Source organism: Hydra vulgaris, chromosome 07 (genome assembly GCF_038396675.1).
Source record: "Hydra vulgaris chromosome 07, alternate assembly HydraT2T_AEP".
NCBI classification, from domain to species: Eukaryota; Metazoa; Cnidaria; class Hydrozoa; order Anthoathecata; family Hydridae; genus Hydra; species Hydra vulgaris.
The window spans coordinates 14,294,076-14,307,500 of NC_088926.1; positions in this window are offsets into that span (position 1 = coordinate 14,294,076).

A 13,425-nucleotide genomic window follows, 5' to 3' on the forward strand; every position below is an offset into this window, starting at 1 on the left:
AAGTCAAAACCAAAATAAAAACGATATTTAAATTATTTTCAGCATATAACTTTGCATAAAGTTATATTTATGTTTTTTTCTTAATTATTATCCTTAGTGTATTTTATTTAAGAGTACGTGAATAATTTCATAAATTAAAAAACTAACTACTAACAACAAATTTTTGTCTATAAAATACAATTAAAAAAAAAAATTTTAGGGTAGGTAAATTTTGTATAACTTTGCCTAAATGTTTATATTTATTTCTTAATTATTATATTTAGGATAAAGTTTTATAGTATGTTTAAGTTAATATTTTAACTATGTCTTTTATGAAACAATTATTCAAATGTTTAAAAGTTTTAAAATAAGTTTATTATCTTATAAATTGTCAAACAAGGTATAGTTTAAATAAATAATTTTTGAACGTATTTAATTTTCAATAAATTACTTCTAAACGTATAGTAGGCCGGCGTCTGTGGCATGAAATTTGATCATTTTTGTTAGACACATCGAGAAACTAAGTTCTGAAAGGACCAACTTGCGTTTTAGGTATCATAGAATCTAAAATAAAAAGATCCCACTCTAAAAGTGTTCCGAGCGGCCAGTATAGACCCCCAAAGTGACCCATTATCGTGTCTATCGTGTGCTATCGATTTCATTCGGTTTCTTATAAAATATTTTGCAGAACATTTTTTACAAAAGATTTATACGAATTTTTGATGTAGAAAACAGTTCTGTAAAATAAAAACCTCAAATATTAGTAAACAAATTTCTTTCTAGTTAAACAAAATGAATGCATGTTCTATTCACTTTGATGGTTTTTCTGACGATTTGATTTTAATTTCTGAAAAAAGACTATTATCTATTAAACGTGCCTAAAAAACTTTGGTTACTTTATCCCGGATATAAACAACACTTGGTAGGTTATTTGTTAATGTTCAGCTTCTTCGTATGTAATATAATGTATGGCACACGCCATACATTTTCTGTTTAAGGAGGAAGTTTATATATATATATATATATATATATATATATATATATATATATATATATATATATATATATATATATATATATATATGTATATATATATATATATATATATATATATATATATATATATATATATATATATATATATATATATGGTAATGTTGCAGAATAGCGGCTTAAAATAATTTTATTTTTTCGCTTGTTTTGAGACTTGCTCAAAGTGGTGACTTTTTAATTTAGACTAATATTAATTGGCTTCAGTACATACATCGACTATCTTATAGCCTGCTGCTACAAGGAAGTGCAGCTACATCGACAATCTTATAGCCTGCTGCTACAAAGAAGTGCCACTACATCGACGGAGGGTTTGGTTATGGCAGGCAGTCTATCAAATAATAAAAAAAAAACTTTAAAAAAAAAAATCTAAAAAAGATATTAAAATATTCCGTATGTTTATATTAAAAAGTCACCACTTTGAGCAAGTCTCACAACAAGCGAAAAAATAAAATTATTTTACGCCACTATTCTGCAACATTACCATATATATATATATATATATATATATATATATATATATATATATATATATATATATATATATATATATATATATATATATATATATATATATATATATATATATATATATATATATATATATATCTTTGTGTGCTTGTGTAATCTTCCTTATTAAATAAAACAGAAAATGAGTTTTTTTTTAAAATCTTTTTGAATGATTTCTATCAGAAAAATTCTTATCACCTTCACTAAAGTCTCCTAAATCATTTTCATCACGCTTATTTTTCATCAACAGGATGCATTATCTTGTGGCATTACTCTTGACTATAAAGCAAATGAAAATGAAATGGTGTTTTGCCACATTGCTTGCTATAAATTGTTAACTGATAAAACAAAAATTGAGAGAGCTCAAAAATTAGCAGAGAAAGACCAAGAAGAAAGACCAAGGTAAATCACTTAAAAATCTAAAACAACCCTTATATGTTTCAGTTTCCTCACCAAAGAAAACGCGATCGCCACAAGTTTTAAAACAAATTAGCAGTTGACCAGCCATTCTCCTAGATATATATATCATTTGCAAAAAAATTAAAATTTTTTATGTATTTAGTCTAGCAGTATTATTATTTTATAGTTTATTTTTTATATCTTTAAAGGCTTTTTTAAAGTTGCTGAAGTTAAATCAGTTACAAAGTTTATTTTAGTAATATTACATTTATTGATTAACCAGGCAGATAATGTATTGTTAACACTCTTTCTAAAATCACAGGTTTAATTCTCAATAATACTTTGAGTTGCTGTATAGTAGTAGTAATAGCAGTAGTAGTAGTAGTAATAGTAGTAGTAGTAGTAGTAGTAGTAGTAGTAGTAGTAGTAGTAGTAGTAGTAGTAGTAGTAGTAGTAGTAGTAGTAGTAGTAGTAGTAGTCGTAGTAGTAGTAGTAGTAGTCGTAGTAGTAGTAGTAGTCGTTGTCGTCGTAGTCGTAGTGTTAGTAATAGTATGAAGTTTTATGAAGTTGGAATTATTTAGTTGTATTTTTTGTGCCTATTATTAGGTGTCAAAAATAAAGGGAAGATCAAGATTGGTTCACTATCTTACTTCTGATGCTGGCCGTCTTCGAGGAGCAGCTGAAAAGAAAAAAGACGAAAATATATTGCTGCATATTAGAGACAAAGACTGCTCCTGTATAGAGTTAAAATATCATAAGTATTGTTATACCAAATATACTGCCTTTGTTACTTGTCAATCAAGTGAGAAGCCTAGATCTCTTTACAAACAGTCATTTCTTATACTATCTAAACAAATAGAGAAACAGCTTTATGATGATGGAGAAAGTCTTTCAATGTCTGATATTTTTTCTTCATTTGTAAAAATTGTGAAATCAGCAGAAAGTCTTGATCCATCGAAGTATAACAAAGCTAGGTTGAAAAGGAGAGTACAGCAGAAATTTCCAGATTGAGTATTTTATAGCCCAGATAATAAAGTTATAAGTGAGATAGTACAGTTAAAGAGCAAAGTATTATAGATTCAGATATCTGTGATGACGAAGTAACGTATAGTGATCAAGCATCGTGTTCTAGAAAAAAAAAAGTTGTAAATTCTTTGCAGATATTATATTCTGCAGCACTAGAATTAAGAAATATCCTGAAACAAGTTCCACCAATAAAATGCAAATGGCCTCCTAAAGCAACAGATCTAAATTTGAAATGTGCATATGAGTTTGTACCAGATTTAGTATCTAATTTTTAGCATGGACATTTGGGCTTTCAGATGAGCCAACATCCAAATGTAAAGTAAAACTAGTTGTAAAAGGTAGAGTAGAAGTTTAAGGATTGCGCAGGATCTTATTTTCTTACATTCAGAAAAAATAAACTCCGAAACATCTAGCACTTAGTATGGCTACTAGACATATTACAGGATCAAAAAAGCTTTATAAGTATTCTAAACGGTTTTGGAAACAGCGTATCGAATTTAGTTGATAGATCACATGAAATAGGATTGACTAAACTTAACATAAGCGATGATGTTATTATTGGTTCAAATATTAACCACGGTCAATTTACCACACTTGTATGGGACAACATTGACTTTGGAGAGGAAACTTGCTCAGGTAGTGGAACGTCACAGCCTAATGGGATTATTATACAAATGAAGGTGGCAAACCCTAATATTGCATCAAATCAATCTGTGATTAATATTAAAAAAAGTGAACGGTCGTTACCTAACCCTAATATAGAGATACCAAAATATATTTTAGGGCAGAAAAAGTCACCAGAATTATATTTCCCTCACAGAAAGAATCCAATTTTAATTGAAGAGGATGATCATATAATAGATCAATCTTTTTCAAGACTTATGTCTTAAAAAAGATTGATCTATTATATGATCAGAACAGTGAAACATGTCCTTTTGTTGACTAAAGTTCTATTTTATTAAGGTCTTTAAAAAAATAGTTCCTCGGTTTTTTATATTATTTGACAAAAGATCTACATTTGCCTACAGTTTTCGTTGTCCCCTACACCCCCTTTGGGACAACCCTTAGAAAAAAAACTCACTCTCTTTTTTTACAGGGTATTCTTATTGAATATGGTGTTGTAGCATTTGGCTTTTTGAATGGAGTGTTACGGAAAAGCACTATAATCATTCAGTATATGCCTTTAAAATCTTATACGAAGCCTTACAACGATTAAGACTGCATTCATTCATGAAACATTGAATTTAAATGAACTGGATTGCCTCAATACTCATATTGCAATGCTGAGAGAAAAATTTCCCAATCAGTTTACAGATCATCTAGTAGAGGACGAATACTTGTCAATCTTTGCGAGGTATTTTTGTTTCTTTTCTTTTTTCTGAAGTGCTTTTGAAACTGTGCTTTCTATTAACTGTCATTTTAAGACAGCGTGGATCCGTAATTTTTTTTTGCTGAAATTATTAAAAAACCTTGCAGTTTCCAATCATTTTGCTAAATTTTCATATTTTTTGACTATTATTTTGTTATAGATATGATAGTTTTATTCTCGAATTAAATCAACAGTCACCAACGTTTTGCATTCTGGTCATTTTTTATTGAAATGATAGAATTGTTATTGTTCACAAGTGCAACACGCTGCAGAAATTGGAACCTTCATTTGTCAACTACCAGATCAATTTTACCTTGGTGTTTTAGCTATGATCGAGTTAATTATTCAAGGTATCTCTCAACATATTCGTTAGAAATGACATTGCTCAACGAAACACATCCTGGTAAGTTTACTAACAAGGCGTTATGATTGTTTGTAATAGAAAAATTAATTTTAAAATTAAAATACAATTAAAGTAAGTGGTTTCTCATATGGGTCAAACATGAGTTATCAAACCAATGGACAATCCAACGGCAGACTGAGTATGGCTTTTCATCAGTTGAATGTGACCAAACCATTATGCAAACAGCTAACCGTGATTGCAAAACTACTGCTGTTATTATTTACTTTTTTTTATGACAAAAAATTAATATATTTTTTTCGATAAAACTGTAAAATAATTGTTCAAGCATTAAATCTTCTAAATTTTATCCCAAAAATTGTAGTTTTTTTTATATAACGTTGTATAATTCTTGATACGGTAGGTGATTACGAAAATTATATCATTAGCACAGAAATATTTTTGGATCAGTTTTATTTTATTATATTTTTTCTCTAAGAAACCAAATAAGTTACCCCAATTAACAATTAAAAGTTATTTAGCCCTAGGGAATATTCATTTTATATGATTTTTATACTTTATTTAAGATGTGAAACGAATGCTTATAATAAGATTCAAGATTCGAAAAAGAAAAAAAATACTCTGATTAACTATTCTTGATCTTACGAAAAATTAAAAATAGCATTAAAAAAAAAATTTAATTAATAATTTAGTATCATAGTTCCGCGCTAAACCCAAAATTTATATCTGTTACCGTTTTGGAGTTTTTAAAGTTAAAAGTTTTCTTAAAATCACGGTATGGGAAGATAAATAATTAATTATTTATCTTTCAATACCGTGGGAATTATTTATCTTCCCATACCCTAATCATATTTTCTGTATTCACCAACATTACAAAAGTAAATAGTAATAAATTAAGATAAGTAGTTATCAATTCAATTCTTTAGGTACAGAAAAGACCTTAATCAGCCTAGAATACTAAAAGGTAAGAATAATGTCCAAAATGTGATGAATACCATTTAGATTATGGTAAACTAGTAAATTAAAAAATGACAGAGACTTATTTGCTAGGCCAATGCTAATTGGTAAAAATAAAAAGTCGGTGTAAAGGCAATTTTAGCATATTCATTGAGAGTGTCCAATGCCTATATCGACAATCACAGGGTCACTTGTAAAAATATGCCAGACCAAGTTACTAAATGTTATTGAATCAAAATGTAATGATATTATTCTGACCACTATTCCTACAGACAACGCGCTACTCATTAATGCTATGGCAATTTTACAAAGCTTAAAAGTAATACCGGACACATTCAAGGAGCTAGGAAATGAAGTACTTGAACAAGTAATACGATTAGCTGCTTACCATTAAATCATCTTGTGTTAATTTTGTACCTAATTGCTACCTATCAATTAGCACAAAGAATGCTGAAAGAGAAAAACGTGCACAATCCGGTGTACAAGCATTTACCATCTATAGTGCTACTCAACAGGTACCAAAGTAGTGGAAAAAATTTATGTCTCTCGGACAAAATAAAGAGGAATTAATAAATTTTCTATACATGTCATGGCATGAGTGTGATCCACAAATTCTTGGCAACATAGTTCTCACACACGAACTTGTGTAACAAAATTCAGTCAATTGACAACCTTATTGTTGTAAGTGAGTCCATGAGCTTGCCAGTGACCACGAAGACGCTAATACTAGGACAATTTTGCATACATCACATGCGTCACTGCACTATCAAAATGTTGTAATTAGAATTACTGATACTGATGTATTTGTGTTTACTCTGTCAACTTGCCTTCCGTCAACTATATACTTCGATTCTGGTGTTGGCAACAAACGCCGTATCATTAATATAAACAAATGTGAATCTGATCTTGGTAAAGATTTGTCGATTGCTATGACTGGCTTTTATTTGTTTACAGGTGACGATTTTTGTTTCTTTAGAAAATATGGTAATGTTTAGACGGGGTAAAAACTGTGAATTTAGATTTTTAAATTTATTCAAGTTATTTATATTTATAGTTGGTATTTAGGATTCAGCAAGTGCATTTTATGGAAAAGGAAAAGCAATAGTTTTTAAAGTCCTACGGAAGAAAACAAAATGTTTAGAAGCTTTTAAAACTCTAGGTGATTCAGTACCACCATCTGATAAACTAATAAATATGCTGGAAAAATATGTCTGTGATTTATATGGGGCTGAACAAGAAAAATCAGTTAATGTAGCTCGTTACACATTTTTGAAACCTGGTAAATTTAGCGAGGAAACATTGCCACCGAATAAAGATTCGCTTGTGCAACACATAAAAACAACTAATTATGAAGCTTTTATAAAAAAAGATCACATGTAGCATTGATTAATCCACCAAGTTGTTTTGGAAATGGTTGGGTTAATGATCAAGGTTCCATTGCCATATCTTGGATGGAATTGCCTGCTGCACCAGATTCGGTGCTTGATTTTGTTCATTGTTATTGCCGTAGTGATCGTTCCACAAAAAGATGTTCATGCAATAAAGCTGGTGTAATTTGCACAGATCTTTGAAAATGTAATGTCTGCTACAATAGCCATCCCAAGGAGGAGGATAACGAACAGTCAGACAAACTATATGAGTCTGAGTCCGATACCAAAAGTAATATGAATAAGTGTTTACTTTTTTTTTATTATATCATTGTTATTTTTATTATATCATTGTTGTTTTTATATTTTCAGACATTAAACTGTGATATAAGTATTGACAGTAGTAATAAAAATAAAAAATTCGGTTAATAGTAATATTTATGTTTTAAATACAATACTTTTTTGAAGCGGAGTATAAATATGGTAACTGATAATTATCCTAAGAAAACAGCGCACAAAAATACAAAGGTGTAGAAGTCACGTTACCCATATTATAAATCGTCCAAAATTTTATATAATATTGGCAATTTATTGAGGAATACACTAACAAAATTTGAAATCACAAATATTATTTATTTGGGGTCAATTAAACAAAAAGCAAACTTAAGTTTTTTTTTAGTAAGTAAAAACCGTCTTTGTTAAAATGAGTGGATGGTTTTTATATACGACAAACATTTGACCTCAGTTATCCGGTTATTGGGAATCTAAAAATCTGGGATCTTTTGGGTATTTTATCAGGTCGTTTAGATCTTCAAAATAACGCTATCGAAAATTAGTTACTAAATGTATCTAACGAAAGTCTTTTTCTAGAAGACTTTTTGTTAACAGACGCCCGCCAGCCTAGAGTTTGAATTGTTTTTTTTATGGTTTAACAAGTTCTAACCACTCCATTCATTTATCCCTATTGCTTCAGTTAAATAAAAGTGCTAATTCATGGCAAAATTAAGGGTTAAATTAGTTAAATAAGAAGCAGTATATAGAGTGTAAAAGTTCGTCCTGCAGGGACATCCTAAAAAACTCGGCGCCGAGCTCGATTACGATGTTATTAGCTCGCAGCGCGAGCTCGAAATCGAGGGGTCTTCTTTAAGTCCGAGTAACTTCAAATCCGAGTTACTTTTCGAGTTAGTTACGATCTTCAACGAGGTCGATTTTGTGTTCCAAATAGCACTCGGGTAGTTTCTAATTTAATTTGAATTATTTTCTCAACATTGATTAACATTATGGCAAGTTTTAAATTTCCTCAGTCAAATTAATTTTAACTAAATGGTCCACACAATGTAGAAATTTTTCCATTATAACTAGGCTTAAATTTTTCAACATTTTTTCATTTACTCATTAATAAATTTTTCACAAAAATGATTTTGGCCAAATTTAATTTCATTAGTTAACAAGTCATTTAATTTTATATAATAAAATATTTGGTTTAACTCTAATCAATTTTACATAGCTCTCTTTGAATAACTGATAACCAGCTATTTTATGTTTAGCAGTTCTTGTTTTAAAATATCGTCTGATACTATATAAGTAAATATAGGTTGATGTGTTATCAGAAACAGAGATGTTGTCTTTTGACCGTCAAGTTACATCTTTAGAGATTATTTTGTTTTTATCACTATTAAATTCCTCGTTTGTATTTATGGAATCCTTTTGGTACAAATATGGGATTATGCCTGGAGATTCTTCCGTGACATCTCCACAGCTGATTTTCATCCTACTTAAGTTCCACATTGGATTTTAGTACAACAACTTCTTGAAGTAGCTTAATATTCGCCAATTTTGCTTCAATCATCTCTTCAGTTTTTATCGGTCCTACTATTTTTTCTTTATTACGATAATTGTAAATGAACCTTTTTTAAAAGATGATATCCTTAAAATCTTCCAATACTTATGTTTACTCCACAGTTCTTCGAGTATAGGACACCCTTTTATTTCTTCTGTTACCATACCGACATTACAGCAATACTTTCACAGAATCTCTTTTACACCAATACTTTCACAGGATGCGTACGGCGCTTCGACTATTTCCGGTTGGATTGGCCAATTTTCTTTATGTTTCAACCATATCGGACTAATGAACCACAAGCTTGAGAGCTTCTCCGGACTCGCTTCTCTTGTTCCAAGATCACTAGGGTTTTTTTTTGTCGGGACGTAGAGCCATTTTACATCTTCATTCAATAAGATCTGTTGAACTCCCTTTCTAACAAACTGTGTCCAACTGCCCCTTTCTTTTAACCAATAAAGTACAGTAGTACTGTCAACCCAAATATATACTTCAATAATGTTATACTTGATTAACGTCTTCCTAACGTGATTTGTCAACTTGCTCAGGGTATGTGCTGCTACCAGTTATAGTCTTGGAATACTAAAATCCCTCGGTGCAATTCGTGCTTTTGCTACAAGTAGGTTGCGTGTTTTTGAATTTTGATGGCTTATTGCAGCGTAGATGCAAGCACATATTGCCAATTTACTTGCATCTGAGAATCCGTGGAGCTCTACTTCAATAATAATTCCGGCCACAACGCTCCACGGAATTGAAATAGTTCTTTTGTTGCTTATTGCCTTAATCCAGTTTTGCCATTCCTCCGAAAGTTCGTTCGGAGTTTGTTGATCCCATCCGAGTTTTAATTAATTTAAATGATTTAACGCTGTATAATTCCACACGCCGTTCCATATAGCTGTTCAATGCTTTTATGCTCCTTTCGTATTGGTTTCAACTTCAGTTTTGTTTACAAGTTCGTACATATATAAAAACTTCCAGCCCCTGTATCCAACATTATCCTCGCTTTTTCCCCGTTTACTTTTGCAACCACTGTCGGGTGAATAGTTGTACTAGCATTAAACACTGTTCCCATGGTTTCGGTTTTGTTTTCTAATTTACTATCCATTGTTGCATTCCCATTTTGACAAATGGACGTGTGATGTTTTTTATTACACTTCCTGCATCCTCTTGATTGACAATTTGCTGCCGAGTGTCCATAACCAATACAGTTGTAACATAACCTTTTGCTCGTTAAAATCTCTTTGCGTCTTGCAACGTTTAGCACTTTTGTGCAATCTTTGCTGTTGTGATTTTGTAACCCACAGTAGATACATCCATGTTTACCTACACTTGTAATAATTGATTTATCATAATGACCGCCATTGTATTGTTTGAACGCAGTGCTTCGATGTTCATAAGACCTTGACTGTACATTTGCGTTCTTTTTATCGAATTTTACTTGCTCATCGCTTGGGTTAAAAGTTGAGTTTAATGGATTTCTTTCAATGTATTTTTGCAACTTTTCGACAAGTTGCTCCAGTCCCCATTCTTCCCATCCGTTATTGTTTTGTGTTGGTATTTCACAAACTGGTCCAAGTTTATCCATTAATGAATACACAAACGATTGAGCAGTTTGCTGTTTGTTCATCGTTTTCAATGTTCGTACTGTTCTTGCAAGTTTATTATAGAAGTCGTAAACATCTTTGATTTTGTACGTGTTGTGTATAGCCGTTATTCCTTCAAGATCTTTATCAACGCTTTGTGAACCCAAATATCTTTTCCATAAGTGTCTTGTAATATACGTTTTGCTTCATTGTACCCATCCTATGAATGTGGTAAACCAAGTATGTCCTCTCTGGGTTTTCCTTCAACGAGTTTCAGTAAAAAGTTGAATTTGCTAATGTTTGATATGTTTAAATTATCGACTTCTACCATGAATTGATTCCAAAATCGTAATCATTCTTTATAGTCACCATTAAATTTTGCAATTATATACTTTTGAAGCTTGACTGATTGCTGAGTAGCTTCGTTTCCGTTTCCAATAGATTTACGAAACGTTTCTTTCATTTTTAGTTTTCTTAGGTACCACTCTTCTTCGCTTTGAAGTTTTCGCAATGAAGCTTGTTCAGCTTCTTTTTGAATCGTTGACTGCAGTTCCATAATTTTTTTTTCATATTCAAATTTTTTGACACATTCGTTTTTATTTATTGTGCCCAATTTGTCCACCATTTTGTTTTTAATTTCAATTGCTGCTTCTACTTCCGTTAATGGTTTTGAAAGCCATTCTTCTACTGAATCGACGTTTTTGCCGTCGTCAAGCATTTTTCTGGTCAGCTCATTCTTTGTCATTTCGAATCTTGCTAATCTTGTTATTTTGTCTAATGCTAAAACTATGCTTGATTTGTCGCCATTAAAGTCATAGAACGCAACACATATCGTGTTGCGTTCTATGACTTTAATGTTCATTTTTAACATGTTGATTTCTCTCTGGTAATTTTGTTCTTGGTCCGTTTTTGCGTATTCGTAAATTTCGTTTGTCCTGGCAAGGTCGCCACCTTTTAGTGTGGGGAATTCGTAAAGGTTCCCAGAGACACTAATGAATCACTGTTTTTTAAAGCTTATTTTATTGTATTATTATCTCACTGCGAATAACTATTTACAACACTAACTCCTTTATATATATATTTTCAACCGCAGAAGTACCCTTAAATAAATCTTAATTGCATTTCTCAAATTCCCGTAACCCGCCAAAAGACCACATAAAGTTATTGTTATTTAATGCACCCGCTAGTTGTCTACTTGCATCTCGGAAGACGTCATTCACGACAGGCTTTTTCAGTAACTTGTTCAATAATTTTAAATAAAAAAAAAAATCTATTTAAAAAAAAATAATCTATCTTAAATAAAAATAAAACACGTTTGAAAAATTCTTTTGATTTTATTAGCAAAGCAAACTCATGGAATGTTGACGAAAACAAAGTTCAAGTTTCATTCGATGTAATAAACTTGTATCCATCAATTCCACTTAAAGAAGCTACTTTAATTCTTATAGATCAACTAAATAAAGATGATTCCTACAGGTGTTCTACCAAGCTTACTATATCAGAAACAAAAACACTTATAGAGCTTTGTTAAAATCGCTGCTATTTTTTGTGGAACAACGAGATCCATGAATTGGAGAATTCCAGTCCTATTGGTCTTTCATTCATGGTTGTATTGGCAGAATCTTTTCTACAACATCACGAAGAAAACGCTTTCAAAATTGCAATGGCATTAAATCCTCCTCTCGACTTAAAATCCTATCTAAGATACGTCGATGAATAGCCATGCTAGACTTTCAAACATCCAAGAAGCAAAGAAATTCAAAATAATCTTAAATAAACAACACCCTGCAATACAATACACAATTGAGACAGAAAGCCATAATAAAACTCTGAATTTTCTAGATATAACAATAATAAATAAATAAAAAAATAATAAACAGCAAAGGTAAGTATGAGTTTTAAGTCTACAGAAAAGAAGCCATTAGAAATATTCAAATAAAACCCCACTCGAATCATGACCCCAAAATTTTATGCGCAATATTCAAAGGTTATGTTCACAGGGCATACTCCATATGCAGTGTTACACATTTAAAAAAAGAGGCAAACTTTCTTATTCAAGTTTTTAATGAAAATGGGTACACTAAAAACCAAGTTAAAAGTATTGCAAATTAAATTAGGAAAAAACGGTCCGTAAAGAACAATAGAATTCAATCCGAGAACAATGCTCTCCAAACAGTATTATTACCGTGGATAACTTCACCATCACCAAAGTTAAGGAAAATGTTTAGAAAAGTCTGATATAAAGTAGTTTTTAAATCAAATCCTAATTTAAGAACATTACTAACACGTAAAAACAAATCTAGATTGCCCCAAAATAACCAGCCTGGAACATGTTTAGTTGAATGCAATTGCTCAAAAAAATATGTAGGAGAAACAAAATTACAAATTAGAACAAGAAATCAACAACACCAAAAAACTTTAAACGATGGGAAACATTATCAATCAGCATTTGCCACACGTAGCAAGTTTTGCTCTGAAAAAATAAATTGGGAGAAAACTAAAACTCTTTAAGTTGAAATAAAAAAATTCGACCGTAAAGTACGTGAAGCTCTCGAAATACAGAGGCACCAATGTTTCCCATCAAATGGCGGAATAAATCTCGAAAATGGGCAATTTGTGAAAACTAAATTTTGGACTCCGTTTTTTATATTCTTGCGTAAAGAAAAAAGAAGCCATTCGACTGCTGACACCAGTTAAAAAATTTTTTAAACTGTTTTTTTAACGTTCAAAAAATTTTGTAATACTTTACGAGCTGATGATGGTGGTGTCCATAACCCAGTAAAAATTTCTCAAAATAAATTATTATTTGTATTAAGAGAATTTGTATTGTTTGATGTTTTCTTATTAATACAACATACACGCTTATGTTATATATATATATATATATATATATATATATATATATATATATATATATATATATATATATATATATATATATATATATATATAGATATATATATATATATATATATATATATATA